This window comes from Archocentrus centrarchus, chromosome 5, assembly GCF_007364275.1.
Source record: "Archocentrus centrarchus isolate MPI-CPG fArcCen1 chromosome 5, fArcCen1, whole genome shotgun sequence".
NCBI lineage: Eukaryota > Metazoa > Chordata > Actinopteri > Cichliformes > Cichlidae > Archocentrus > Archocentrus centrarchus.
The window spans coordinates 34,838,614-34,865,666 of record NC_044350.1 but is presented as its reverse complement, the minus strand read 5'-3'; the positions used below and the strand labels follow the sequence as shown (position 1 = coordinate 34,865,666).

The following is a 27,053-nucleotide window of genomic DNA, read 5'->3' as shown; positions in this document are numbered from 1 at the left end:
GATGCACACTGGAAATCCAATTTGTTCTTCTTGTGTAAAAAAAGGCATTTTCTTTCACTTCCACAGATCATTTTCTTGCCAGTGTTGGATTCAATTTTCTCTACTTTTGTTACAACTCACATCTATGTATTACATTCACATCTGTATCAGTGTAAATGATATCATTTTGTTTATTTGCTGGTAACATTGGTATTCTTCTAAAACCAATAATAAACATTTCATATATATATTACGTTTATCATAATTTAATAAATTATTAAGTTTTCAAATATAGTTCTTTTGCAGTTAGAGCTGGGCTCTTTTTTTTGCCATTTATTAAATTCATCACAAAATCAGCTTCTTTATCAAAATATGATTATTTTATAAGGAATAAAGCAATCTTCTATTTCATTAGAAAACAAGAAACATATTTATTTTTAGAGAAAACTAATAAAAGCAAAGATAAAATGCTCCAACCTCTTTCTGTTATTATATATGCCAATTACTTTTATTTTGAAAGGCAGGAAGAGGAACAAGCCCCTTTTGCACATGTGTAGAACAACATAGGGATCAATTAGTGACACTATTGCCACTTTTCCACTAGTACCCATTCAGCTCAGCTCAACTCAACTTGATTTTTAAGGTTTTTCATTAAGTGGTAGTACCTGGCACCAGAGGTGGGAAGTAACGAAGTACAAATACTTCGTTACTGTACTTAAGTAGATTTTTCAGGTATCTGTACTTTACTTAAGTATTTATTTTTCTGACTACTTTTTACTTTTACTCCCTACATTTTTACACAAGTATCTGTACTTTCTACTTCTTACATTTTCAAACAGACTCGTTACTTTTTAACACGTCAGAGAGAAGTTTGCATTTCCGGTCAGTGCGCCGTCAAACATCAAACGATCTGAGCCTAAACGGAGGAATAACAACACATAAGAGACAATCGTACTGGCGTATCCTCCATCATCGGGGCTTATCTCGTACAAAGGGATTAAATACGCAAACCCATATAATTAATGTCTCATTTATAGCGCTATAATCGGGCCGGACCGAGTCTGTAAGTTGCGCTGCGGCACATAAACAGCTTAGCTAGCACTACTGAAGAGGAGCGAGCATGAAGGGAGTAACGTGTGGCAGGTAAATGCAACGTTTCTAAATGCTCAACAAATATCAGCAAACACACAAAGTGTGTGCAGTTTGTTACACAGCTAGCTAAAAGAAGAGCTGCTGTATTTCAGGGAGAGCAAAGAGAGAGAAGTTCACTCAGAGATGGAGAAAGAGGACAGAAGAGGAAGAAGAGAGGTTAGAATTAAAGGTAAGGACTGGAAAATAAACTGATGTATGCTGACGTTGTGTAATTCAAAGATTCTATGAAAATACTGCAGTTTAGGTTAGCTTGTTGTACTGTATTTACAGTAAAGCTCTGTGTTGGACTGGAGCACAGTGTTTGTGTTCATGGTCAGAGTTACAGGTTACATCAGTGCAGCAGAGATGAGTTTGAATCAAAGCTGCTGATGCTGAGATTCATTCACTGAGTCCAACATTTCTACAGCCTGTATGCTGTCAGTGTAGGGGATGGAGATCAGCTCAGAGAGCTGTGAAATACTGGGTTACATCTTTGTGAGTTCACTTCATCCACACAGAGCAGTAAACCTCAGAGCAGCAGCAGCAGGTCAGCTGATCACAGCCTGCACACCAACATCATTTACTGCAGCTCACAATAGAAAGTTGTGATTCCTCTCCCCATGCAGAGCCACTACAGCTGATCTTAGGGTTCCTCCACCTTCTGAATCCCACTGTAACCCCTGAGTATCCTCATGTTTGTGTTCAGGTGGAGGCACAGTCACCCTCTACTATGGAGGACACAGAGAATAGAGCTGTGCTTAAATTCCCTTTCGCAGTTTGTGTCCTCCATAACAGATTCAAGCTGAGTGCATTCATTAGAATTAAAATTTAGATTGGAATAATGTTTCTATTCTCATGTAATATTATTTTATATTATTACAATAATATATAATGAGGTTCGGTTTGTTTTACACAAAAATAGCAGGTAGAAACATCCTCCAAAGAACTACTTTTACTTTCTTACTTTGAGTACATTTCAGAGCCTGTACTTTTTTACTTTTACTTAAGTAGAGAGGTTGAACCAGTACTTCGACTTTTACTAAAGTATTTTTTAACATAATTACTTGTACTTCTACTTAAGTACAGAATGTCAGTACTTTTGCCACCTCTGCCTGGCACCAGGTACTTTTATAGTACTTACTCAGCCGAGGTTCCAAGTGAGCTGAAGCAAGCCAAAAATGTGATGTCAACAGAATGCATGCCACTGATTGGCCAGGGAGTGACATCAATAGATCAGTCATGAGAGCAACTCGAACACTGTTTTTGACACCCGGCAACAAGGGAAGTGGCTACACACTAACAACACAGATGTTTTTGTACTTGGCTGATGAAGCAAGACTTATTTGAGTCTAAAAAAAAAAAAAAACTAGTGCAATAGAGTGTTAAAACTGCATTATTTCTAGTGACCAGCAGGGGGCAACTCCTCTGGTTAAAAAATAATTCAGAATGTATGAAAGTCGGTGAGAAGTGGACACTTCTGTTCACTTGATTTAGCAGCTAATTAAACATTTTCTAGATGAGTTTATAGTCTCAGTCACTGGTTTTAAGTTTTACCCTCACTAGAGTTAAAAATGGAAATAATGTACATTAGATTTAGGGATGATCTACTGTATATAGGTGGATACAGTATGAACATGCGGTCAGGTCTACTCCTCACTTGTCATGTCTTCTTTTTAAAATACCAAGATGGTGACGCCAAAAAAGTCAGCATGAGGCTCCATAATGGGACCTTACTAAGCCTGATGGTTATGTCCATCTCTTTTATACAGTCTATAAGTCATAACCCAGAGGTTGGAGGAGAGGCTTGTTGCAGATGGAAGAAATGTGCATCTTTTCCTTGACTACACCAGCTAAACACTGACTTACAATAAAAGCAACATTTTAAAAAAGTAGAATAACAGATGAGCAACATCTGGAAGTTAGATGAGTTAGTTTAAAGTCTTGTTTTCCTTTCAGTTAGAGGCTCCAGCTTTCTCAGGCATGTTTGACAATCGACCTGTTGAGGAACCAAGGGCGTCTTGTTTATGGAGCAGCTTGTTTTCATGATTGAGTTTCAACACTATTATGTTTAAATAGTTAAATTATCCTTTTTAAAAAAAAAAAATTTAAAAAAAATGAGTTGCTGAACTATTTTAGTTCAACAATAATTTCTATACTTCTCAATTCAGATTTGCCCTGCTGTGAGGCTGCAGAATAATTCCCTGGGCACAAGGCTGAGATATCTGATCTGCATCTTCAGGTATAAGCTAGATTAAGTTGCAGAAAGTGATGATGGCGATCCTAAATGAAGCTACATAATGGCCCTTTTAGTGCCCACACAGGATGTAGCCGACCCAGATTGGTTTGGGCTGATCTGATTATGTGGGCATCTTTCCACAGGACTTGTTATACTTACTGTCAGATAGGTTGTTATAAATCAGAATATAGATCTTCCACTGCCAATGCATAATCTGACTGGCTGACATTTGGTCTTTTATATGGCAGATCATCACCACAGCAAAATGCAAGTGTTATCAATTAAAGAAGTTATTATCTCCTGATTTGTCAGTTTGGAGTAGTACCTAGAATCCCCAACTGGAATGTGTGAAAAGTGATACATCGTAATACCTGCACATTTGGTGTTTTCAGAAAGGATATGTGGCCAAAGACAACTGACTGCTGAAAACCCCTATGACAAAAGCTTCTGTGAAGGACCTGGAGGAACCATTAAAAGGCTTGCAGCCAGAGTCAGTTTGAAACTAAGGTCTCAGTCACACAGGTCTAGAGACCAGTTGGTGACCATCTGCAACCTCTGTCCCCTTGTTGGTGATTGATTGCTGCAGGTTGCTGGCTGTTGCTTGGTAAATTTTATAGCAAAGAGGGTCCTGCAATAAAAACCTCCTTGTGATTGCTTTGCTTGCTAGGAGATTGCTGCAGTTGCCCGTAGTCTGCATGAAAGATTCTGACTCGTCTACAAACACTCGCCTAACACTAACTGAGCATCGGTGAAACCTGAAATACGTGACACAAACCAGAAATGAAATCTTCAGTGCAGCGCCTCTTAAACCGCTTAGCGACCAATTTCACCTACAGCGACAGCTGGCAACCTCCAGTCAGGTAATACTCATCTTTCCTTAGAAACCAGAGGTTTCCAGGCTGTCACCAACCAGTCTCTAGGCCTGTGTGATTGGGGACTGTGTAAAATAAATCAACAATCACATTTGGTTTCAAACCCGAGTCTCCTGCGTGAACATCCTGAATTTGACCTGCGTTGATCAAAAACAGGAGTTTGTTAATTCATCAAGCTGTAATATCCTGCAGAATGGAAACACTGGACTCGGCAGGAGAACAGCCAATCATGTGTGAGGTACAAAACATTAAATAGGTGATTGCTGGCAGGTCTGTGGACTGCACCCTGCCATCCTCAGGACTGTTCCCCATGTGGCCTGGACTGATTGATAAACTTCTCTGGTGAGCTAAACATTAGACTTTTATCAGCATTTTGATTTATATGTAAAATAAATCTGTAGGTCACCAGGTAACCCTCTAATGTAATACCACCCCTCATTTGTGAGTCACAGTTTCATTCGCCCACTTTGCAGCAGTAACAGTTATTTTGACTTTTGACGCTATGAGTTGCTGACTTTGACTTTCAGTGGTCTGTGGAAGCTTGTTTCTGCTTCTGCATTTTTATTTTTGGACTCTATCAGAGCAGCTTTGCATGATCCACAGTTAGAAATAATACTTTTTTAAAAATATCTTATTCTTGGCCTCAGTGTCCAAGTTAAGCTCCTCCCTCTTTAAGCCAATTTTCATCTGATTGGCTGCCCCTCATAGAAAGTTTGAACAGCAGCTGGGTGGGGCTTCTGTGCTAGTGAAGATTCCCCCTCTCTATGACCTCAGAGACTGTAGCAACAACTGTTTGAAACTGACCATTTAGAGTAGTGGAGCCTGACCTTTTGGCACATTCACTGAACTCATTATTAGAAACTTTGGCCATGTTTAACATGAACATCTGAACAGTTCACATATGATGGAAAATAAAGAAAAGCTTTGGGTTCACTTCAGTCAATTCACAGATTTACTTGGAGCTGAGATTACAGACATGAATTGACCAAATTAGGTCAAAACAAATGCTTATGATAAAGGCCTGTCTGAGTCTCTTTTTATGACTTGCTTTCATAGAAATGATTCATATGAACCCTCTGAGCTTATGATCAGTGGCTCGAGGCAGGGTTGAATTATGTGTCCCTGGTGTGTAAAGATAAGCATTTTTTGCATTCCTGTGTCCCCTCAGCTGTTTCACATCTCAAATTAGGTGAGTCGGTCTGGATTTTCACCTGAGGTCCGCCTCCCTGCACCGTCTGCGTGTTTCTCTGTTCACGCCACAAAAATCAGACAAAAACACATCTCTGAGAGGTCAGTGGGAGTGATGGAAAAAGAGTGTTAAGCATGGCCACGGGGAAGCTTTTCAAGTTCTGGTTTGGAGGTGCTTTCAAACTAATCATCTTGGCTCAGGCAGGAAATTATAGTTCCTTTCATCGGCACCTCTCGCGGGTTCGCTTCAGCCTGGAGGCTGGCTCGCTTCTCCTGCAACAAATGAATCAGAAATCACAGGATGAACTGCGTGACTGAAGCACTGAAACCATTTTATTTGTTTTCAATTTCAGACACATCTGTTGCATCTTATGCTGCCACTCTGCTTCCAATTACTCCTGTTTTCCTGTGTGAGTGGGGGGAAAAAAAAAAGAAGATCCTGTTGAAGTGTTTTCAGTAGGAGCATACTTAGGATATTGGACGGGGAAAAAAGGTCTGCATTTGAATATTTCCATGTAATTTTCTGAAGTGTTCTTGGGCAGCGGTTGAACATGAACTGAGGAAGTTATTCATTTAGATTTGGTGGGTGGCCGCTGCACCTGCTGCATCCCAGCCTTATGCAAGAGTCTCCATCTCTTGTTGAACCCCTTTATGCATGAATCTTAGCTGAAGCTAAGAAAACACAGTTACTGTTTTTACTCCAGAGCAATGCCATTAATGAAAAACTATCAGCTGTGTGTGTGTTTCAAGAAAGGAACTCTGAGTATTAAAACACCTGCAGCTGCTGCGTTTACAGACTGTGTGCGATCAACCAAAACACAAATGAGACACAAATGCTGTCCTGCACTGTTCGTTTATCCACCCGGAATTTCTAGTGCTGACTAGGAACCGCAAAAAATGTGTAAATATGTAGTCAACTTAGTCAGGCACACTCTTAGTTAGCAGGCACACTAACGAGCTGGTGGTAAGAAAGGTGGTGACAGTGACATCGTGGTGACAGTGTAGGGTCAAGTGAGTAAGGCCCCAGTCACTGAGGATTAGGGACCGGTCTGCAACCACTTGCTGTCACGCACAAATGTGTTTGGTTGGCAAAAACGTCCTCATGATTGCTGTGGTTGCCAGCAGATTGCTGTGGTTGCCTGTAGTTTGTATGGAACACGTCAATTTGTCTGCAAACACTCACCAGCTGCTCTCCAATTTACAGTGAAACTGGAAATGTAGCCAGTTCACCTTCAAAGTAAAAGTTGCACCTTCTGAATCATGTTGGCTGCAGTCAGAGTGTTCACAAGGAGGTTTTTGGTCATCATGACTGGTGGTTTTTAAAGGTCAGCTAAGGCCTAAATTTGATAGTTGGGTTTTCTCTGTAATGTTGTTGGGTCTTCACCTTACAACATAAAGCACTTTGAGGTGATTGATTTGATGCTATATAAATAAAACAGTCTCACACACCAGTGGGTGATGTCACAGCAGTTACGTTTTAGGAAAGATTTTTCTGATTCTGACACGTTTGTCAGATGGAGACAAAAACAGCTGGAACTGGAGACAAAGCTGCTCTGTCACATGTGGAGATAAGCACTTTGTTAAACATAAATACGAGCTGCACTGCTGTGTCACTGTTGGTTTTTCACGGCTCTGCGTGATCAGAAAATACAATCATTGCACGTTTAAGCTAAATCCTGCCACGTTCATACTGTGGAGCAGGAACACACTGATGCTCAAACATGTTCATGTTTTAGTTTCGCTTGTTCGCTTTTCCAAAGTGGCTCTGAACCCAAAGGAAAGGAGAACTAAAGAGATTAGATCAGCATCCTTTACCATGAGAGTCACTTCTGAGCAATTTTTGACTAAAGAAATCTGCATGGAGCCACAAAACATACATTCGCTAACAGGTGTAAATAACTAAGATGAAGTTTCTTCTGTAAGCCACACGTTTGTGACCCGTGTTCTGGAGGGAAAAGTAATCAGATCAGTAATTTATTACAGCTGATCCTGTGAGGAACTTCACGGGAATCCATTCAATTTATTATCCAGATATTTCACTTAAAACCACTAAAAATTCAGCTTTATGATGGAAAATCATCAGGCTGATGAACACGATAATCTGTATGAACGATTACTGAGATATTCCAGCCCAGATCATCCATAGATCCGTTCTGCATCTGCAAACTGAGAATTTTTCTTTTCTTTAGTTGTTCACTGCTTTTCTACTTCCTAATAACTACCAAAGGCAGCTGTCTGATCAACTGAAACCCCTCGTGTCACAGAACAACAAACATCACATGATCATACAAGGAACAACTTCTATCTTTACAACATGTGCAACATATATTAGAACGATATATAGATGACAGGATCCATTACACTGATAAAACGTCTTCAATACTAGCTTCTAAAGAAGCTCTGCGCCATTACAGACCTCAGTGCAAAGCAGGAGCGTGCAGCGGGACATCATAAGGAAAATGAGTGATTCAACAGATGTTCACAGAGGCAGTGTTAATTATACTGAACAAAAAGCACTTTTAATTAGGATTCACACAGCACATCACTTTTTACCATGTTAGTGTGGATACAGGTGTGACTGTTCAAGAGTCATTTACAGTAATTAATAATTAACCGTCAAGTTTTTATGGTTCCAGCCCCTTACATATAAATATTTGCGGGTTTTCTAACCTAATTACTTTTGTAAATGTGTATCCCCCCCCCAATATTTCCACGTTTTATAACCAAAAGAATTAATCAGTTATTAAAGTCCTTTTCCAAAGCAGCATCTTTAACCTCGCTCTTCAGCTTTCACGGTGTGAAGGTAAAACTCTGCATGGCTGTCAGCTGATTCTGAGAGTTTCCAAGAAATACAGACTTCAAGGTTTGTATGTTTAATAATGAATGAGAGGAAGTTAGAAAGTATGAAGCAGAAACACATCATTGGTCTCCTTTTTTTGGGGGGGGGGGGGGGGGGGGGGGGGGGGGTTGTACATTGTTCAAAGACTTCAGGGTAACACCAGACTTATCCTCAGATCTTAAAAAAATAATCTTGTAAACATGCTCTAAATAGCTCACATGACACCAAACCCATCCACACCTACTGTACAGCGTTTTACTCCTGCAGGCAGAGCAGGCAGTCAGCCTGGCCCCGCAGCATCATGGGTACGAGACATTTGTTTGTTGACATGTGAAAGGCGAGTGCAGACGAGCTCTTCGTACTAACAGGTGCAGTGACTGGATTTGTTTTGATGCCATCTAATCCCCGAAGTCTCCAACCCTGCAGACTGGAAAGAGTTATTAAACGTCATATTCTAACAGCCGTGTGAACCAAAACAAGCCAAACACCAAAACTGGCCTCGGTGTAAACGTTCCCACTCTGGATCAGACCAAAGAAAACAGAGTGTAGATGTGATCATACCTGCTGCAGTTTTCTCTGCCATCTTGGCCAACTAAGCACACACACATGCATATACAGGGAGTGTTTCTGGTGGTCAGGATGCAGATGGGATCGGTGGGCAGCTTTTGGGAGCGGGGCTGAGGTCTCTGAATGGCTCTGAAAGGCGTGGACCCTGCAGGCGGGACAGCAGCGTGGTCCGGCGGATGCTGCTGTCTGAGTCCTGGTGGTGGAACCTGTTTCTCAGGTGGCGGCAGCACGGCAGACTGCGGGCGAAGTCCGACAGCAGGTTTCCACTGAAGATGATGTAGATCCAGGGTTGCAGCAGCTGTTGAGGCTGGCCAGAGTGTCAGAGACCATGAAAAACACATTTTATTTAAATTTGGAAATTTTTTAATGTACATTTTACCTTTTAGATTTCGCCCTACATGATTTTTTTTTTTCCTTTTTATTAGGGGGGGGGGGGGGGGGGGGGGGGGGGGGGGGCACACACGATTCACCGTCCCAGGAGAAGGTCTCATCCCACACTGACCACATCTGCACAGTGAAGAAAGGCGCCCAGCACACCACGTACGCCACCACGATCACGAAAGTCATCTTGACCGTGCGTAATTTGGCGCGGGAAATGGTGCTGACGCTGCTCACCGAGCTGCGGCTCAACATCCCGTTCTTGTTGGCCTCCGCGCTCTTCCTCCTCTGGGTCTTGTATTTGAGGTTCCTCCAGATCGTGCGGGAGATAAATCCGTAGCAGAACACGAGCACGTCCACGGGCACCACGAAGATCCCGGCCGTGATCCACGTGATGTACGCACGAATACCCCACGGCTCCACGAAGTGCGCCCAGCAGTCGTAGACAGCCGAGCCGGGGCGCACCTCACTGAGGGAGAAGATGAAGTACTGCGGGCTGGTGAGGACCAGGCTGCACGCCCAGGTGGAGCCGATCATGATGTGGGCGCGCTACGTGGGCTGCTGGAGCGTCTGCAGCGGGTGGCAGATGGCGATGTATCGGTCCAGGGTCATCATCACCATCAGGTGGAGGCGAACATGCCTAGCACCTGCAGGTGCTTCACGATGCGGCACAGAAAGTCCGGCCCGTAAAAGCGGAAAGTGATCTCCCAGCAGAGCTGCGGCAGCACCTGGAAGAAGGCCACCACCAGGTCCGCCAGGCACAGGTGCTTCATGAACAGGTGCATGCGCGACGGTTTCCTCCGGGTTTTGTACATGGCGAGCAGCACGCTCAGGTTCCCCACCACCGCCGCGACGAACGCGAGGCTCAGGACGGTGATCTCGATCTTGGCCACGTCCTCGTCACCACTGGTGACCGTTTCTCCTCCGGGCGCACGGAGATGCCTGCGCGCCTGTGCGTAATAGTCAGAAGCTGAGACAGGCAGTCAAACTCTTCGAGTCCTCCAGCGTGTGCGGGATGATCTCAAAGAGTAAACGGGTTACAAATCCAGAAGAAATCCTCCTGTGCTCCCCCACGAGACGCACAAAAACTCACGACGTGAATCCGAGCTACACCGCTGCAAATCCAGCCCCTTTTAAAGACCCCCGAGGACCAGCCCTCAGAGTACCCACACTCACTGCACACAAATACAGACTATACCAAACCGCGCACACACGCACACTTCATCACTTTATCCCCCTCCCACCAGCTGAACACTCAGGATAAAGTGCAGGAATATCCACTGAGTGTGCAGTCAGACAAAAAGCAAAAAACAACGTGGCAGGAAAATATGACTATAGAGGACATTCTGTACAAAATAATAAAAAAAAAAAAAGTCAAAATTCAAAACATTAAATGCCAAAGAGAAAAATAAAAATAATTATATATTTAATCTTTCAGAAAATTTTACTTTTAATGTTGTCTAGTTTCCATTTCTGGATTTTAAATGTCAGTACAATAACATGTCTGTTTCAGTTTTCTGACTTGTACTTATTTCCACATGTTTTGGAGAACTAACAGCAGCTCCTGGAATTATAAACAATTTCTAAGCTGCAAAGATGTGAAAGCAGAAGAACTGCCTCTGTTGTTCTGCGATCCAGATGCTAACTGCATTTTGCTTATTGTGAACCCTCTTTCCAGTTAAGTTCCCCAATGCACAATGGGAATTTTGCATTTATTGATAGCACCAATTCCACATCAGCGATCATCAGGATATTGTAAGGTAAAGACGCTACATTATTAGAGAGCGACTCATCGCTCATGAGTAAGACCTTGGCAACAGCGGGGAGGAAGAAGGAAGAGGAGATCATCAGGTAGAGAGGGACCAAGAACCTTCCGGAGAGGTGAGGAAGATGGGAAGGAGACACACTGCCAATCATCCATCTACCCACTGAGGCGTTCCCAGGCCAGCTGAGAGTGTGTCCTCTCTCTGCCCAGGGGCCTCCTCCTGGAAGGACATGTCCAAAAGACCTCACCTGGGATGCATCCTAGTCAGATTCCCACACCAAGTCAGCTGGCTCCTTTCAATCTGAAGGAGAAACGACTCTATTCTGACATCTGAACTCCTCACCCCATCCTTAAAGCTCATTTCTGCCGCTTCCATCTGTGACCTCATTCTTTCATTCACTATCCAGAGCTCGTGGCCATAGGTGAGGGTGAGACCGTAGCTCAACCAGTTAATCAATAACTCCCTCTTCACCATGACAGACAGTAAAAACCACCAGAAATATATGAAAAAAACACCAAATGTAGAATAAAATTGGAATAGAAAACTTCGGGGCCTAAAACTGTTTTACAGTGTGATGAAGCAAACATTCAGACCCTTAAAAGTCATAATCCTACTTGATAATCCAACAGTGAAAATGTACAAAACTTTGAGTGTGAAACTGCACCGCCCAGCGACACCAACTTAACTCCAAACTTGAATGAAACCATTAAAAGTGCTGGAATCTGCACCACTGCTCAGCCTTGCTGCTGGTTTTTCCCACCTGCTGTATTTGATCAGAAACATCCCCTGCAGCTCCAAAGCACATTCCCATTCACTTCCATTAAAAGTGCAATAGTCTATTGTGACCTGTAAATCCAGGTTTCATACATGTGAAACATCTCCACCAGCTGAGAAAGCGAGTTTGCATTTTGTGGCATCATGTGTAAAGCCTGCAGGTGGATGAAACTTTACTGAGCATGTGCAGTAGGCTGAAGCAAACCCTGAAGCTTTTTGAGTGGGTGATATCTGTGAGTCCGGTTCTCCTTCATACATGCTGGAAACAGCCGGTCCAAAAGGCACAAAATCCTTCTGCAAGGATCAGAAGCTCACCTGCCAACAGGCTGTTTATCTCTGTGAAAAATAAATTCAATTCAATTCAATTCAATTCAATTTTATTTATATAGCGCCAAATCACAACAAACTGTCGCCTCAAGGCGCTTTGTATTGTGGGTAAAGACCCTACAATAATACAGAGAAAACCCAACAGTCAAAACGACCCCCTATGAGCAAGCACTTGGCGACAGTGGAAAGGAAAAACTCCCTTTTAACAGGAAGAAACCTCCAGCAGACCCAGGCTCAGGGAGGGGGGGTCATCTGCCGCGACCAGTTGGGCTGAGGGGAGAGAAAGACATGCTGTGGAAGAGAGCCAGAGATTAATATCAATTAATGATTAAATGCAGAGTGGAGTATAAACAAAGTAAAAAAGTGAATGAGAAACAGTGCATTATGTGAACCCCCCAGCAGACTAGGCCTATAGCAGCATAACTAAGGGATGGTTCAGGGTCACCTGATCCAGCCCTAACTATAAGCTTTATCATAAAGGAAAGTTTTAAGCCTAATCTTAAAAATAGAGAGGGTGTCTGTCTCCCGAATCCAAGCTGGAAGCTGGTTCCACAGAAGAGGCGCCTGAAAGCTGAAGGCTCTGCCTCCCATTCTACTCTTAAGTATCCTAGGAACCACAAGTAAGCCAGCAGTCTGAGAGCGAAGTGCTCTGTTGGGGTGATATGGTACTATGAGGTCTTTGAGATAAGATGGTGCCTGATTATTCAAGACCTTGTAGGTGAGGAGAAGAATTTTAAATTCTATTCTAGATTTAACAGGGAGCCAATGAAGAGAAGCCAATATGGGAGAAATCTGCTCTCTCTTTCTAGTCCCTGTCAGTACTCTAGCTGCAGCATTTTGGATCAGCTGAAGGCTTTTCAGGGAGCTTTTAGGACAGCCTGATAATAATGAATTACAATAATCCACCCTAGAAGTAATAAATGCATGAATTAGCTTTTCAGCATCACTATGAGAAAGGATGTTTCTAATTTTAGAAATATTGCGCAAATGCAAAAAAGCGGTCCTACATATTTGTTTAATATGTGCATTGAAGGACATATCCTGGTCAAAAATGACTCCAAGATTTCTCACAGTGTTACTGGAGGCCAAAGTAATGCCATCCAGAGTAAGTATCTGGTTAGACACCATGTTTCTAAGATTTGTGGGGCCGAGAACAAGAATTTCAGTTTTATCTGAATTTAGAAGCAGGAAATTAGAGGTCATCCAGGCCTTAATGTCTTTAAGACATTCCTGCAGTTTAAATGGTAAATGGACTAGTTCTTATATAGCGCTTTTCTACTCAGTATGAGCACTCAAAGCGCTTATACAACCTGTTTACATTCACCCATGCACTCCCATTCATACAAGCACTTCCATTTTTATGAAGCTAAGTGCTTTTAATTAACTAATATTCACTCACATTCATACTCCGACAGAACGGTCGGAGAGCAACTTGGGGTTAAGTATCTTGCCCAAGGATACATTGGCATGTAGCCCGGAGTAGCCAGGATTCGAACCGCTGACCTTCCGATCAGTAGGTGACCTGCTCTACCTACTGAGCTACAGCCACCCCTAATTGATGTGTGTCATCTGGCTTCATTGATAGGTAAAGCTGAATATCATCTGCATAACAATGAAAATTGATGCAGTGCTTTCTAATAATACTGCCTAAGGGAAGCATGTATAATGTAAATAAAATTGGTCCTAGCACAGAACCCTGTGGAACTCCATAATTAACCTTAGTGTGTGGAGAAGACTCCCCATTTACATGAACAAATTGGAGTCTATGAGATAAATATGATTCAAACCACTGCAGTGCAGTACCTTTAATACCTATAGTATGCTCTAATCTCTGTAATAAAATGTTATGGTCAACAGTATCAAAGCTGCACTGAGGTCCAACAGGACAAGAACAGAGATGAGTCCACTGTCAGAGGCTCTAAGAAGATCATTGGTAACCTTCACTAATGCTGTTTCTGTACTGTGATGAATTCTGAAACCTGACTGAAACTCTTCAAATAAACCGTTCCTCTGCAGATGATCAGTTAGCTGTTTTACAACTACTCTTTCAAGAATCTTTGAGAGAAAAGGAAGGTTGGAGATTGGCCTATAATTAGCTAAGACAGCTGGGTCAGTGATGGCTTTTTAAGTAGAGGTTTAATTACAGCCACCTTGAAGGTCTGTGGTACATAGCCAACTAATAAAGACTGATTGATCATTTTTAAGATTGAAGCATCAATAATTGGAAAGACTTCTTTGAACAGTCTAGTAGGAATGGGATCTAACAAACATGTTGCTGGTTTGGAGGAAGAAACTATTGAAGTTAACTCTGAAAGATCAACTGGAGCAAAAGAGTCTAAACAAATACCAGCAGTGCTGAAAGCAGCCGAACATGAAGAATAATCTTTGAGATGGTTATGAATAATTTTTTCTCTAATGTCTAAAATTTTATTTGTAAAGAAATCCATGAAGTCACTACTAGTTAACGTGAAAGGAATACTCGGCTCTACAGAGCTCTGACTCTTTGTCAGCCTGGCTACAGTGCTGAAAACAAACCTGGGGTTGTTCTTATTTTCTTCAATTAATGATGAATAGTAAGATGTCCTAGCTTTAAGGAGGGCTTTTTTATAGAGCAACAAGCTCTTTTTCCAGGCTAAATGAGCATCTTCTTTTTTTTTTTTTTTTTTTTTTTTTTTTTGTCTTTCTTTTTTCGTTTCTCGTTAGGGTTAGGGTTAGCATCTTCTAATGAGCATCTTCTAATTTAGTGAGACGCCATTCCCTCTCCAGCTTTCGGGTTATCTGCTTTAAGCTGTGCGTTTGTGAATTATACCACGGAGTCAGGTGTCATGATCCTGGGCCGGTGGCCCAGTGCTTTGTGTTCTTTTGGTTATGTTTGGTTATCTATGATTATGTATGTTTGGTTTCTCTCATGTGGGTCTTCAGTTGGTTATGGGTTTGTGCTTAGTCTGCATTATGTCTTTGTTTACTTCCTGTTTTAGTTTGATAGTTTAGTACTCCCTGTGTGTCCTGTCTAGTTGTCTTCCCTTGTTGATTAGGTAGATTCTGTTCACCTGTGCCCTGTGTTCCCCAGCTGTTTCTTGTTACCCACCATTGCCTTCTGTATGTATTTAAGCCCCTGGGTTTGCTTTGTTCTTTGTTGCGTCACTGATGGTTGTTCTCTGCTGTCCTGCATGTACGTCTGTTTGCTCAAGTCAAGTCTAGTTAGTTTCACGCCTCTCCGTTAAGTGTATGCCCGGGAGAGCTCATGTTAATGTCTGTCAGATTGGGGTAAATAAAGCGAGTGAGTGAATTACACCTGTCCCGAGTCTGCTATTTGGGGTCCTCCTTCCTGCCTGCACGGCGGCCTGCCATGACAGAATGACGCGACCACGAATGGACCCCGCAGACTCCGACCCCTACAGTGGCACTCGCCTGGCGCTGGGGGGACCTGCTTTTTGGAACGGTCCCCGGCGACGCCACTCACCTCCTCCTCCTAAGCCACGAGTTATCCGCACTGGCGGAATTTTTTTGTCTCCTGCCGCTCGCTCACCTGTCACTCCGCTCACTGGTCCCTCCCCTCCTCAGCGGGCGCCGCAGCCATGGCGGAAGGGGAATTCCTGGCAGCAGCTGCATGATTCGTCCCCGGAGCCGTGCGGTATGACGCCGCGGTTTTCCACGCCGCAGCCACGGAGGACGAGAACCCGGAGGAAGCAAAGAGACTTTTCGCCGGAGCCGCCGCCCGGAATGACTCCGGAGGAGTCGTTTTTCCGGTTCCTGGGACACAGGGGTCCCTGGCCTCCCAGCGCTTCCGCTTCGCCGCTGCCTGCCGCTGAGGGAGGAAGGCCAAGCTCCCGGCAGCATCGGAGAGAATCGCCGCGGAGTCAGTCACCACAGCTTCAGGTTTCCACACAGCCGTCACCGCTTCATACACCATTAATCATGTCCGTGAGTGACTCTTTGTCTATGCCTGTTTCTTTGCACCCCAAAAAGAAAATAATGGAACCAGATTGTTGTAAACCACTGTGTAAACAGCCCAGTGAGGGATTTAAGCAGGACTCCTGTAAACATGTTTTGGAATTGTGCATTCAGTGGTTTCGGCAACCCTGTGACAAGCAGGGGAAAGCCATAGCACACAGACTTCATGGACTAATAATAGAACACCCCTGGCTTACGGACTCATTACCACCATTAACTCATAGTTATGTAGAGCGAATACTGAGTTGGACTGAACTCCCTTTTCCTTCAAAGACCCATAAAACTACTTCTGATACTTTGGCCACAGAAAAGACTGCAGACACCCATTTCCATGCAAGAGATGTTCCGCGGGTGGAGGCAGCCACGGACGGGCTGTCCTCTGCACCCGTACCTGTTTCGCGGGTGGAGGCAGCCACGGACGGGCTGTCCTCTGCACCCGTACCTGTTTCGCGGGGGGAGGCAGCCACGGACGGGCTGTCCTCTGCACCCGTTCCTGTTCCGCGGGTGGGGGCAGCCACGGACGGGCTGACCTCTGCACCCGTTCCTGTTCCGCGGGTGGGGGCAGCCACGGACGGGCTGACCTCTGCACCCGTTCCTGTTCCGCGGGTGGGGGCAGCCACGGACGGGCTGACCTCTGCACCCGTTCCTGTTCCGCGGGTGGGGGCAGCCACGGACGGGCTGACCTCTGCACCCGTTCCTGTTCCGCGGGTGGGGGCAGCCACGGACGGGCTGACCTCTGCACCCGTTCCTGTTCCGCGGGTGGGGGCAGCCACGGACGGGCTGACCTCTGCACCCGTTCCTGTTCCGCGGGTGGGGGCAGCCACGGACGGGCTGACCTCTGCACCCGTTCCTGTTCCGCGGGTGGGGGCAGCCAGGTCCAAGCCTTCGCATCGGTTTTCAGCGTTAACTGCAGCAGCAGGGTCTCAGTCAGCCTCAGCCTCAGCTCACTCCCAGCCATCTCAGTCAGCTCTCCCTCACTCTCGGTCAGTTTCCACGCAGCCAGATTTCCCTAGCTCTCGGTCAGTTTCCACGCAGCCAGATTTCCCTAGCTCTCGGTCAGTTTCCACGCAGCCTGATTTCCCTAGCTCTCGGTCAGTTTCCACGCAGCCTGATTTCCCTAGCTCTCGGTCAGTTTCCACGCAGCCTGATTTCCCTAGCTCTCGGTCAGTTTCCACGCAGCCTGATTTCCCTAGCTCTCGGTCAGTTTCCACGCAGCCTGATTTCCCTAGCTCTCGGTCAGTTTCCACGCAGCCTGATTTCCCTAGCTCTCGGTCAGTTTCCACGCAGCCTGATTTCCCTAGCTCTCGGTCAGTTTCCACGCAGCCTGATTTCCCTAGCTCTCGGTCAGTTTCCACGCAGCCTGATTTCCCTAGCTCTCGGTCAGTTTCCACGCAGCCTGATTTCCCTAGCTCTCAGCCAGCCGCTCTCCCTCAGCCTCAGTCTGCTGTAGCTCCAGCCACCTCCCAGTCTCAGTCTGCTTCCACGCAGTTCGCTCCTGTAGCACTAGCTCGCCCTCAGTCAGCTCTCCTGTCACCCTCATCCTCACCATCTGACTCACCCGATCTATCTGCAAAGCAGCCCCAGTCGTCGGAGGAGACGGCTGCGCGCCCTGCAATGCAGCCAGGGAGTTCCGCTCAGTCCGAGCCAGGGGGTCCCGCTCAGTCCGAGCGCTCCGCGCCAGAGGGTCCCGCTCAGTCCGAGCCGATGGGGGTCTCCGCTCAGTCCGAGCCAGGGGGTCCCGCTCAGTCCGAGCGCTCCGTGCCAGAGGGTCCCGCTCAGTCCGAGCCGATGGGGGTCTCCGCTCAGTCCGAGCGCTCCGCGCCAGAGGGTCCCGCTCAGTCCGAGCGCTCCGCGCACGAGGGTCCCGCTCAGTCCGAGCCGATGGGGGTCTCCGCTCAGTCCGAGCGCTCTGAGCCAGGGGGTCCCGCTCAGTCCGAGCCGGTGGGGGTCTCTGCTCAGTCCGAGCGCTCCACGTCACCCGAGGGTTCCCCACCAGAGCCCGGGGTCGCCCTTCTCCGCCGCCGCATGCCCCGCGGTCGGCCTCCAGTGTCTGCTCCCCGTCGCCGCCGCCGCATGCCCCGCGGTCGGCCTCCAGTGACCCCTCCTCGTCGCCGCCGCCGCTGGGAGCGCGGTCGGCCTCCAGTGACCCCTCCTCGTCGGCGCCGCATGCCGCGCGGTCGGCCTCCAGTCTCGTCTCTTCGTCGTCGTCGTCGCCGCCGCCGCTGGGAGCGCGGTCGGCCTCCAGTCTCGTCTCTTCGCCGCCGCCGCTGGGAGCGCGGTCGGCCTCCAGTCTCGTCTCCTCGCCGCCGCCGCTGGGAGCGCGGTCGGCCTCAAGCCACGCCACGTCCTCGTCCACGTCTTCGTCCTCGCCGCCGCCGCTGGGAGCGCGGTCGGCCTCAAGCCACGCCACGTCCTCGTCCACGTCTTCGTCCTCGCCGCCGCCGCTGGGAGCGCGGCCGGCCTCACGCCACGCCACGTCCATGTCTTCGTCTTCGCCGCCGCCACCGCTGGGAGCGCGGTCGGCCTCAAGCCACACCACGTCCACGCCGCCGCTGCCGCTGGAGGCGCGGGCGGCCCCCAAGACTGAGTTGCCACTTTTGTGGTTTCCTTGGCAGGCCCCCTGAATGGTGTCTTTGGGGTGTTTGGTCACTCATGTTTTGTTTTTGGATTTTTTTTTCCAGCCTTGTGCTGCCGCTTTTGTTTCTGTACTAGTTCGTTTTTTGGACTTTGCTGCCCTTTTGGCCTTTTTGTCTCGAGCCCTCCGTCCTGGTCCCCCGCCTCCCGCCCTGGTTGGGGTTTTTGTTTTGTTTCGTCTCGAGCCCTCCGTCCTGGTCCCCCGCCTCCCACCCTGGTTGGGGTTTTGTTTTGTTTTTCGTTGCGGCCGTCGGGAGCCGGCCCTTGAGGGGGGGGTACTGTCATGATCCTGGGCCGGTGGCCCAGTGCTTTGTGTTCTTTTGGTTATGTTTGGTTATCTATGATTATGTATGTTTGGTTTCTCTCATGTGGGTCTTCAGTTGGTTATGGGTTTGTGCTTAGTCTGCATTATGTCTTTGTTTACTTCCTGTTTTAGTTTGATAGTTTAGTACTCCCTGTGTGTCCTGTCTAGTTGTCTTCCCTTGTTGATTAGGTAGATTCTGTTCACCTGTGCCCTGTGTTCCCCAGCTGTTTCTTGTTACCCACCATTGCCTTCTGTATGTATTTAAGCCCCTGGGTTTGCTTTGTTCTTTGTCGCGTCATTGATGGTTGTTCTCTGCTGTCCTGCATGTACGTCTGTTTGCACAAGTCAAGTCTAGTTAGTTTCACGCCTCTCCGTTAAGTGTATGCCAGGGAGAGCTCATGTTAATGTCTGTCAGATTGGGGTAAATAAAGCGAGTGAGTGAATTACACCTGTCCCGAGTCTGCTATTTGGGGTCCTCCTTCCTGCCTGCACGGCGGCCTGCCATGACATCAGGCACTTCTGATTTGAAGCTTTCCTTTTCAGAGGAGCCACAGTATCCAAAGTTATACGCAGTGAGGATGTAAAACTATTGACAAGATAATCGACCTCACTGGGAGCAGAGTTTAGGTAGCTGCTCTGTACTGTGTTGGCACTGAAGAGCATAATAATGAAGGAATTAGATCCTTAAACTTAGTTACAGCACTTTCAGAAAGACTTCTACTGTAATTAAACTTATTCCCCACTGCTGTGTAATCCATTAAAGTAAATGTAAATGTTACTAAGAAATGATCAGACAGGAGGGGGCTTTCAGGGAATACTGTTAAGTCTTCAGTTTCTATGCCATATGTTAGGACAAGATCCAGAGTATGATTAAAGTGGTGGGTGGGCTCCTTTACATTTTGAGAGAAGCCAATTGAATCTAACAATAGATTAAATGCAGTGTTGAGGCTGTCATTCTCAGCATCTACATGGATGTTAAAATCACCCACTATAATGATTTTATCTGAACTGAGCACTAAATCAGATAAAAAGTCTGAGAAATCAGACAGAAACTCTGAGTAGGGACCAGGTGGACGATAGATAATAACAAATAAAACAGCTTTTTGATTTTCCCAATTAGGATGGACAAGACTAAGAGTCAGGCTTTCAAAAGAATGAAAACTTTGTCTGGGTCTCTGATTAATTAATAAGCTGGAATTGAAGATTGCAGCTAATCCTCCTCCTCGACCTGTGCTTCGAGCATTCTGACAGTTACTGTGACTCGGGGGTGTTGATTCATTTAAACTAACATATTCATCCTGCTGTAACCAGGTTTCTGTAAGGCAGAATAAATCAATACGTTGATCAATTATTAAATCATTTACTAATAGGGACTTGGAAGAGAGAGACCTAATGTTTAATAATCCACATTTAATTGTTTTATTCTTTGGTGCAGTTGATGAAGCTGTATTATTTATTGTTTTTGAATTTTTATGCTTAAATAGCTTTTTGCTGATTTTAGCTTTGGTTTTTGGTGGTCTGGGAGCAGGCACCGACTCTATGGGGATGGGGTTTTGGGGGGATGGCAGGAGGAGAGAAGCTGCAGAGAGGCGTGTAAGACTGCAACTCTGCTTCCTGGTCTCAACCCTGGGTAGTCAGTTTTTAGGAGGGTTAATAAAAATAAAGTGTGAATCCACATTTGTTTTCAGTTTATGTGCATATTAGCAATAAAAAGATGACATTATGGCCATTAGAAATAATAAACAGCAGTGCTTAAAGTCTTCCTGCACATTTTCCAAACCAAATTTGCCTCACGAGAGCTTTAATGCTCCTCTTCTGTGGCAGAACTTTATCGTCCTCTGCCAATGAAGTAAATAACGCCGTCACTTCTTGGACTTTCTGCCTTACAAGGCCACAACTTAGTATCTTAATGTTCAATCTATATGCAACGAACGTGAGCAGAGCGAGGATGGAGAAAGTGGACTGTTTTTCATGTCGGAGGCAGAGCCAGCTGCTGATGCAGACGATTACATAGTGTGTTGTGGTTAACACAATGGTGGGTAATGGTCAGGGCTGTCAGGAGTTATAGATTAATTACGCCGTGATTAGAAAAGCTGTCAGGCTGGCATGGAAAATGATGCATGGCCCGGGCTGGAGCGCACACTGATAAGAGCTCAGATAAAGGCACACATGAGAAAAGGCCCATGTTACATGTATGTGTTATGCAGGTGCATGCTGCAAACACACTTCCTCCGTCTTCTGTTTTTAAACGTTTTCTCCAGCCACACATATATTAGTCATGTTGGTTTCACCTCGTAACTGAGTGTGGTTCTGCAGACCTCTGCAGTAGAGGGAACCACCTCAAAGCCGGAGCCGAGGACCTTGGCAGGAGTGTTTTTTGTCTGTGTGTCAAACTGTGCAAAATTCAACCGTGAAACTTTGCAGGTGTGCAGCTCAGACCAAAACAAAGGCTCTAGTTCAGCTCACTGGCTTTGCAGCTGGTGCAATTCCATCACAACGTGGTGTCCAGCTTCAGTTATTCATAATATCAGAAGACAAACAGAAAAACAAAATCTGTGACAATCTGTTACTTTTAACTATAGACTGTACATAAAAGCCGTTACCCCCCCCCCCCCAAACTCAGGGATCGATGGTACAAATGTGAAGTGCCTCAAACTTGCATTTGTTTTAAAGGCCACTGGGGGGCGATAACTGTGATTGCAAAAGGACTTCTGGTCTTACAAAAGTCTGCAGGAAATCGGCCCTCAGACTTGACCCTGCTGAGATCATCCAGGGTATGCTCACTGGCTAACGACCTGTGACTGATGAGTCGTTATCCAGGGAGCGCGCAGCTCCACCTCTGCTTTAAAACACCACGGTAAAGATGAAAACCCTCATCGAACAAACCGGCGGCTTCAACCACCTTTCATTCTGTCTGCGGCTGCAGGTCACTGATGACCCTCGCTGTTGTTTTTCTTTTACTGATCAGGGGTCAGCTTTGGTTTTGTTTTTTTTATTACAGCTACACTCTTGTTGAAATTTCAAAGTAAAACACGCTTGTAGCTGATCAAAAGACTAAGATTTTCTGTCTTTCTGGGGCTGAGCCATTTTTGCCTCTGTGATAAATTAATCTACCCCAAACTCACCGAGCAGTCGCTCTCGTTACGGTCGTCAGTGACTAAACGGTTTTGTCTGAAGTCGGACTATATATCTCAGATACAACCTAATTGAGTGTTAAATGATACGGACCATTAAAAACCATGTTTTAGTGTAAAGAAGTTTGAGTTCATTCTAGAAATATTTAATAAACCACCCAAATGTCAGCCTGATGATAATTACAGATAATAAACTGCCTGAGATGTTTCCAGTGTTTAAGGAGATGCTGCTGCAATGAATCAAAGAAACCATCATCACGGCCCCTTGATCAACCACTCTGAGAAATAAATCTGTGAAGCTACAAATACAGAAAAATCTGGTAATCCACAGAAACCGTCCGGGTTGCTTGTTGTACTGTAGGCCCACTGATATTTAATGGTTCATATTTAACAGTGAAACAGCAAACATGCTTTATCTATGACTTTCTTTGGTCTAATGTGGCCGGTCATTAATGATGTCTTTGTCAGTCAGAAGGTCAGTCATCACAGAATTAACCCTTCAGACTCTCATTACATCACCCATTCTTTAGGACAAAATACAGTTAAAAGCCTCAAATTAATACCCAAAACTTTCAAAGCCGTCCTAAGATCCAGACTGGATATATGTTTGACTCGCCTGTCAGTTTATCTTTGTGAAACTGGCCCCCAGCATGGAGGCTGAGGTGTAACGCACAAGTGCAGATATGTACCAAAGCCGAAGGACAAACTTATTTATCAGATAAATCCATTAAAAATGCTCCAAAAGATACTAAAACAGCAAACATAACAGAGAGCTCCACTTGATCTCTTAGCCAAAGTAGCCTCCTCCTTCAAGCTGTAATAGAAACCAAATGGATAAAAAAAAAAAAAAAAAAATTCATGCCTCTTACAGCTGTTATGAAGGGGGGGGGGATGTCTTTATAGAGACCAGTGTTTTTTGTAGCAGGCTGTAAACATGTTTATTTCTGCTGAAAAAGTTGGAAATTTTAGCCTGAAGAGGCTGACTCACCTTTGAACGCAGCCTCAAGTGGCCATTAGAGGAACTGCAGGTTTTGGTTTGTTTGTGTTCCTTTTTCAGTAGTTTGTGTTTCTTTAAGGATGTTTTTGAGTCTCTTTGCACTTATTTTTGTTGGTTTATAATATCCAATTTTAGGGTAATCTACATGTAGTTTAACGCTTTTCTTCGCTGATCTTGACTCATCCTCTGGAGGTGATGAGTACAAAGGATTGTGTCTTTTCACCAAATCAAATTTTTTGGTCTCCCAGCACCTTTTCTATATATATGTTCATCAGTCCCTACAGGCTGTGAGTCTTTTAACATCATTAGTTCAGGAGTTTTTGTTGGTTTTCTGGAGCCACAAGTATCAGCGTCTGTTCCAGCTGGATCATTAGTATCGATCTATAACACTATCAGGACTCACAGATGTGGTGTTTCTGCTCCGAGGCTGTAAATAAATCCCACTCATTGCCCCTTTGAGTTTAGTTCTTACCCCACTTTAATTAACCATTCATTCTCCCAGTCAGTGTGCTGGACTTCTCTATTATCTCCCCGGGTCCAGGTTGGGCAGTTCAGTGCACAGTAATTCAATCCTAAATCAACAGCTCACCTCGGGGCCAAAGTGTGAGGAGCCAGAATGAAAACACAGCAGAACGGATATGAACTGAGACGCCAGGACTTCTTACACCATCCAAACCCTTTAGTGCTGGCCAAAAATGAATGGGAGCTTCTTTTTCACTGAAGTTTTGTGTGCAGCATACGCCAAGTCTGCACCTCAATGCAGACCTGCATTTTGTTGATAACTCCATCAAAAAGTACCAAAAAGCAATCAGTGCTTTCATGGTTTACAGACCGAGGAGCCTCTGAATGAAGCAGGAGCTTCTAGTTTGAAAAGCTTTATTTTATTTTAATAATTATGAACTTAGAGAAACAAAGTGACCACAAGGAGACCCAAACTAAGTTTAAAAAGACAGAAAACCCAAACTGACTTAGAACAATCCTAGAAAACTGAATTAAATTGTCCCCCAATGTTGGAAACAGAGAAAAGCACAGTATAACAAGGTTTATTATTAGTGACAGTGGTGCAGTGGTGCAGCTGGAGGGTTGCTGGTTCGAGCCCCTGTCCCTATGCTGTGTTGTGTCCTTGGGTAAGACACCTAAACCACATTGCCTAACGGTAGCGCCGGTCTCTGGCTGCATGACAGCAGATACTCGTCTCTGGATGAGTGATCTGGAACCATCATTTCGTTGTGTGCCTTGTGCGCACAATGACAATGAGTTGAATCTAACATCTTTAGTGTGATCATGCAGTTTGTCGGGGAGGTTTGGGGTGGAGAGGGTGAACCTGGCCGGGCAGTAACTCGGGTCTGGACCCCAGAGGTTTGAGGTTTTTCTAGTTCTGTATCTTTAGATTATGGTTCTGTTGACATTTAACCTTCTGTTTATGGTCTTATGTTTGCATTCATTTGTGCTCAGGAGTTTCCTGTTTTTCTGAGCCTTCAGTTTCCTGCTTGCTTTCACTGATAGATTTAATCCCCTTTTGTGTATCCGTTCTGTCCCAGTCTGGTCTCTGTGTCAAGTTTGTATGTCTTAGTCCTGGTCTCAGTGTAAGTTATTTCCTGTCTTATTGTGACGGTTTCTTGTAGCTCATGTTTTGTATTTAGTTCTACTTCCTCTCCCTTCATTACCTCAAGTCTTCCTTTGTCGTGTCCTTCCTCTCAGCCCTGCTCTGAGTTTGTTTTTTCAGCTAAAAGCTGAGTTTTTTTTAGTTAACTTTCACCTCCTCAGTCCTGTATCTGCGTCCACATTCTGCTGCCACGCTCACAAAAACTGTCAGAGAAGAGATCTAAAGACCCCCAAACGAGAGCCCAAATGAGTAAATCTGACTATATTAGAAATTAATTTTACCCAGAAGGAATCACATAAAGCATAAATCTGGCTCTTGTGCATACTTTGGTTGTATTAAGTGCTTACTTGAGTTACTGGTGCCTTCATATCACCTCGAACCCTTTCTCCTCTGAGCTCTGATATTAATGAGGTGATTTCACTGGATATTTTCTTTTTCTCTGTAAACCCTGGAGATGGATGCAGAAAAGTCCCAGCAGATCAGCAGCTTCTGCCCATCTGGCACCAACAACCATGTCCTGTTCAAAGTCACTTCAATCACCTGTCTGACCATTCTGATGCTCAGCATCAGCCTTCAGCAGGTCGTCTTTAACCATGTCTACATGCCTAAATGCCTTGATGTGATTGGCTAATTAAATGTTTGTGTTAATGAGCAAGAAGCCTCAGAGAGGTGAGCCAAACACACAGGAACACAGAGAGACTCACAACAGCAACATATGTAACATTACCACAAAGAAAACTGGAGGCGTCAGAAACAAATAAGAGGCAGGATGTCGACTGATTTTTGCTCTGCAGTACATCAGGTGTAAATATTGAAAAGTATTCTCACATTTAAGGCCTGAATAGATGGTTTAAGACACCTGGATCACACATCTTCACAAAGGCTGGGTGAGAATCTCGCACAAACGTACCCAGCTCCCACATAACAAATAATACAACTTTGTAGCTTCATTTATGTCTCTGTCACAGACCTGAAGCAAAGACCAAATGTGATGTTTCCCTGACAGCAGGAGCTTTTCTTTCATTTCGTGGAACTCCATCGGTCAGATAAATGAAGTGGAAACCTAAATGTCCCCGTAAGAGGAATAAAAAACAAGTAAAGTAACTCAAAACTGCTTAATGCTGCATGGAAAAGGTTCAGGGGTTGAATGTATGTAATCTGCCGGATTTATTATCGCAGTCCGGCGTTCTTTATCAAACAGGCCGTCTGCTGCTGCTGGTCTGAGAGATCTGACACTGGAAAAGGCTTCACCAGTGTGGGCTTCACCAGTGTGAGCTTCACCAGTGTGAGCTTCACCAGTGTGGGCTTCACCAGTGTGAGCTTCACCAGTGTGGGCTTCACCAGTGTGAGCTTCACCAGTGTGGGCTTCACCAGTGTGAGCTTCACCAGTGTGGGCTTCACCAGTGTGGGCTTCACCAGTGTGGGCTTCACCAGTGTGAGCTTCACCAGTGTGGGCTTCACCAGTGTGAGCTTCACCAGTGTGAGCTTCACCAGTGTGGGCTTCACCAGAGTGAGCTTCACCAGTGTGGGCTTCACCAGTGTGGGCTTCACCAGTGTGAGCTTCACCAGTGTGGGCTTCACCAGTGTGGGCTTCACCAGTGTGAGCTTCACCAGTGTGGGCTTCACCAGTGTGAGCTTCACCAGTGTGAGCTTCACCAGTGTGAGCTTCACCAGTGTGGGCTTCACCAGTGTGAGCTTCACCATCTGAGTTCACTGAGATCAAATATGTAAACCTGCCTTTCATCCTGAGGGTGATTCTTTTTTCCTATACAGATAATCACTCTGACCTTGTTTTTTTTTTTTTTTTAATCATTGCTTCACAAAATGTTTCTCTTTGATAATTTTGATGACTCATTTTGATCTCAGGTTGTTGCATAAATGAATGTTTTTGTTTTTGTTTTGTTTTTTTTACATTTTTATTTTCCAAATGCTTTGATGGCAAAATTTAAAACGAGCCAGTTTTACTGAAGAGGTGAATCAAAGAACCACAAAGCTGCTTTTTCCTGTCTGAAAACTCAAAATTCACCACTTGTAATTTCATTTTCAAAACTTTTCCTCATGATTAGTTGTTTTTCTTTTGGGAGCAGCTTATTTCCTCCTCTCTGTGCTCTTCTGTTGGATCTCTTCTTGGCTGATTTCACCCTGTGCTACAAACTCTTCTCTCTTTTTAATCATTAAATTAATTTGGATGATTCAGTTTGAACTTGGGCAGTTACATAAATGCATAATGTCAGTTTACCCATCTCCCCTTTAAGGTCGTCTCCTTGTGCACCTGCAGACCACTTCCAGTGATCCTGATATTTTTAGATGTTTGCTCCTCCACTAAATGTGACAGGTGCTTCAGGTGCTTTGCTTCTCCCTCAGATG

The 27,053-nt window shown here is 45.1% G+C and overlaps 1 pseudogene; it reads right to left on the bottom strand.

The window, feature by feature from the left end:
* Positions 1–8,879: 8,879 nt before the first annotated feature.
* Positions 8,880–26,390, bottom strand: LOC115779991 (arg8-vasotocin receptor-like; annotated as a pseudogene).
* Positions 26,391–27,053: the final 663 nt, after the last annotated feature.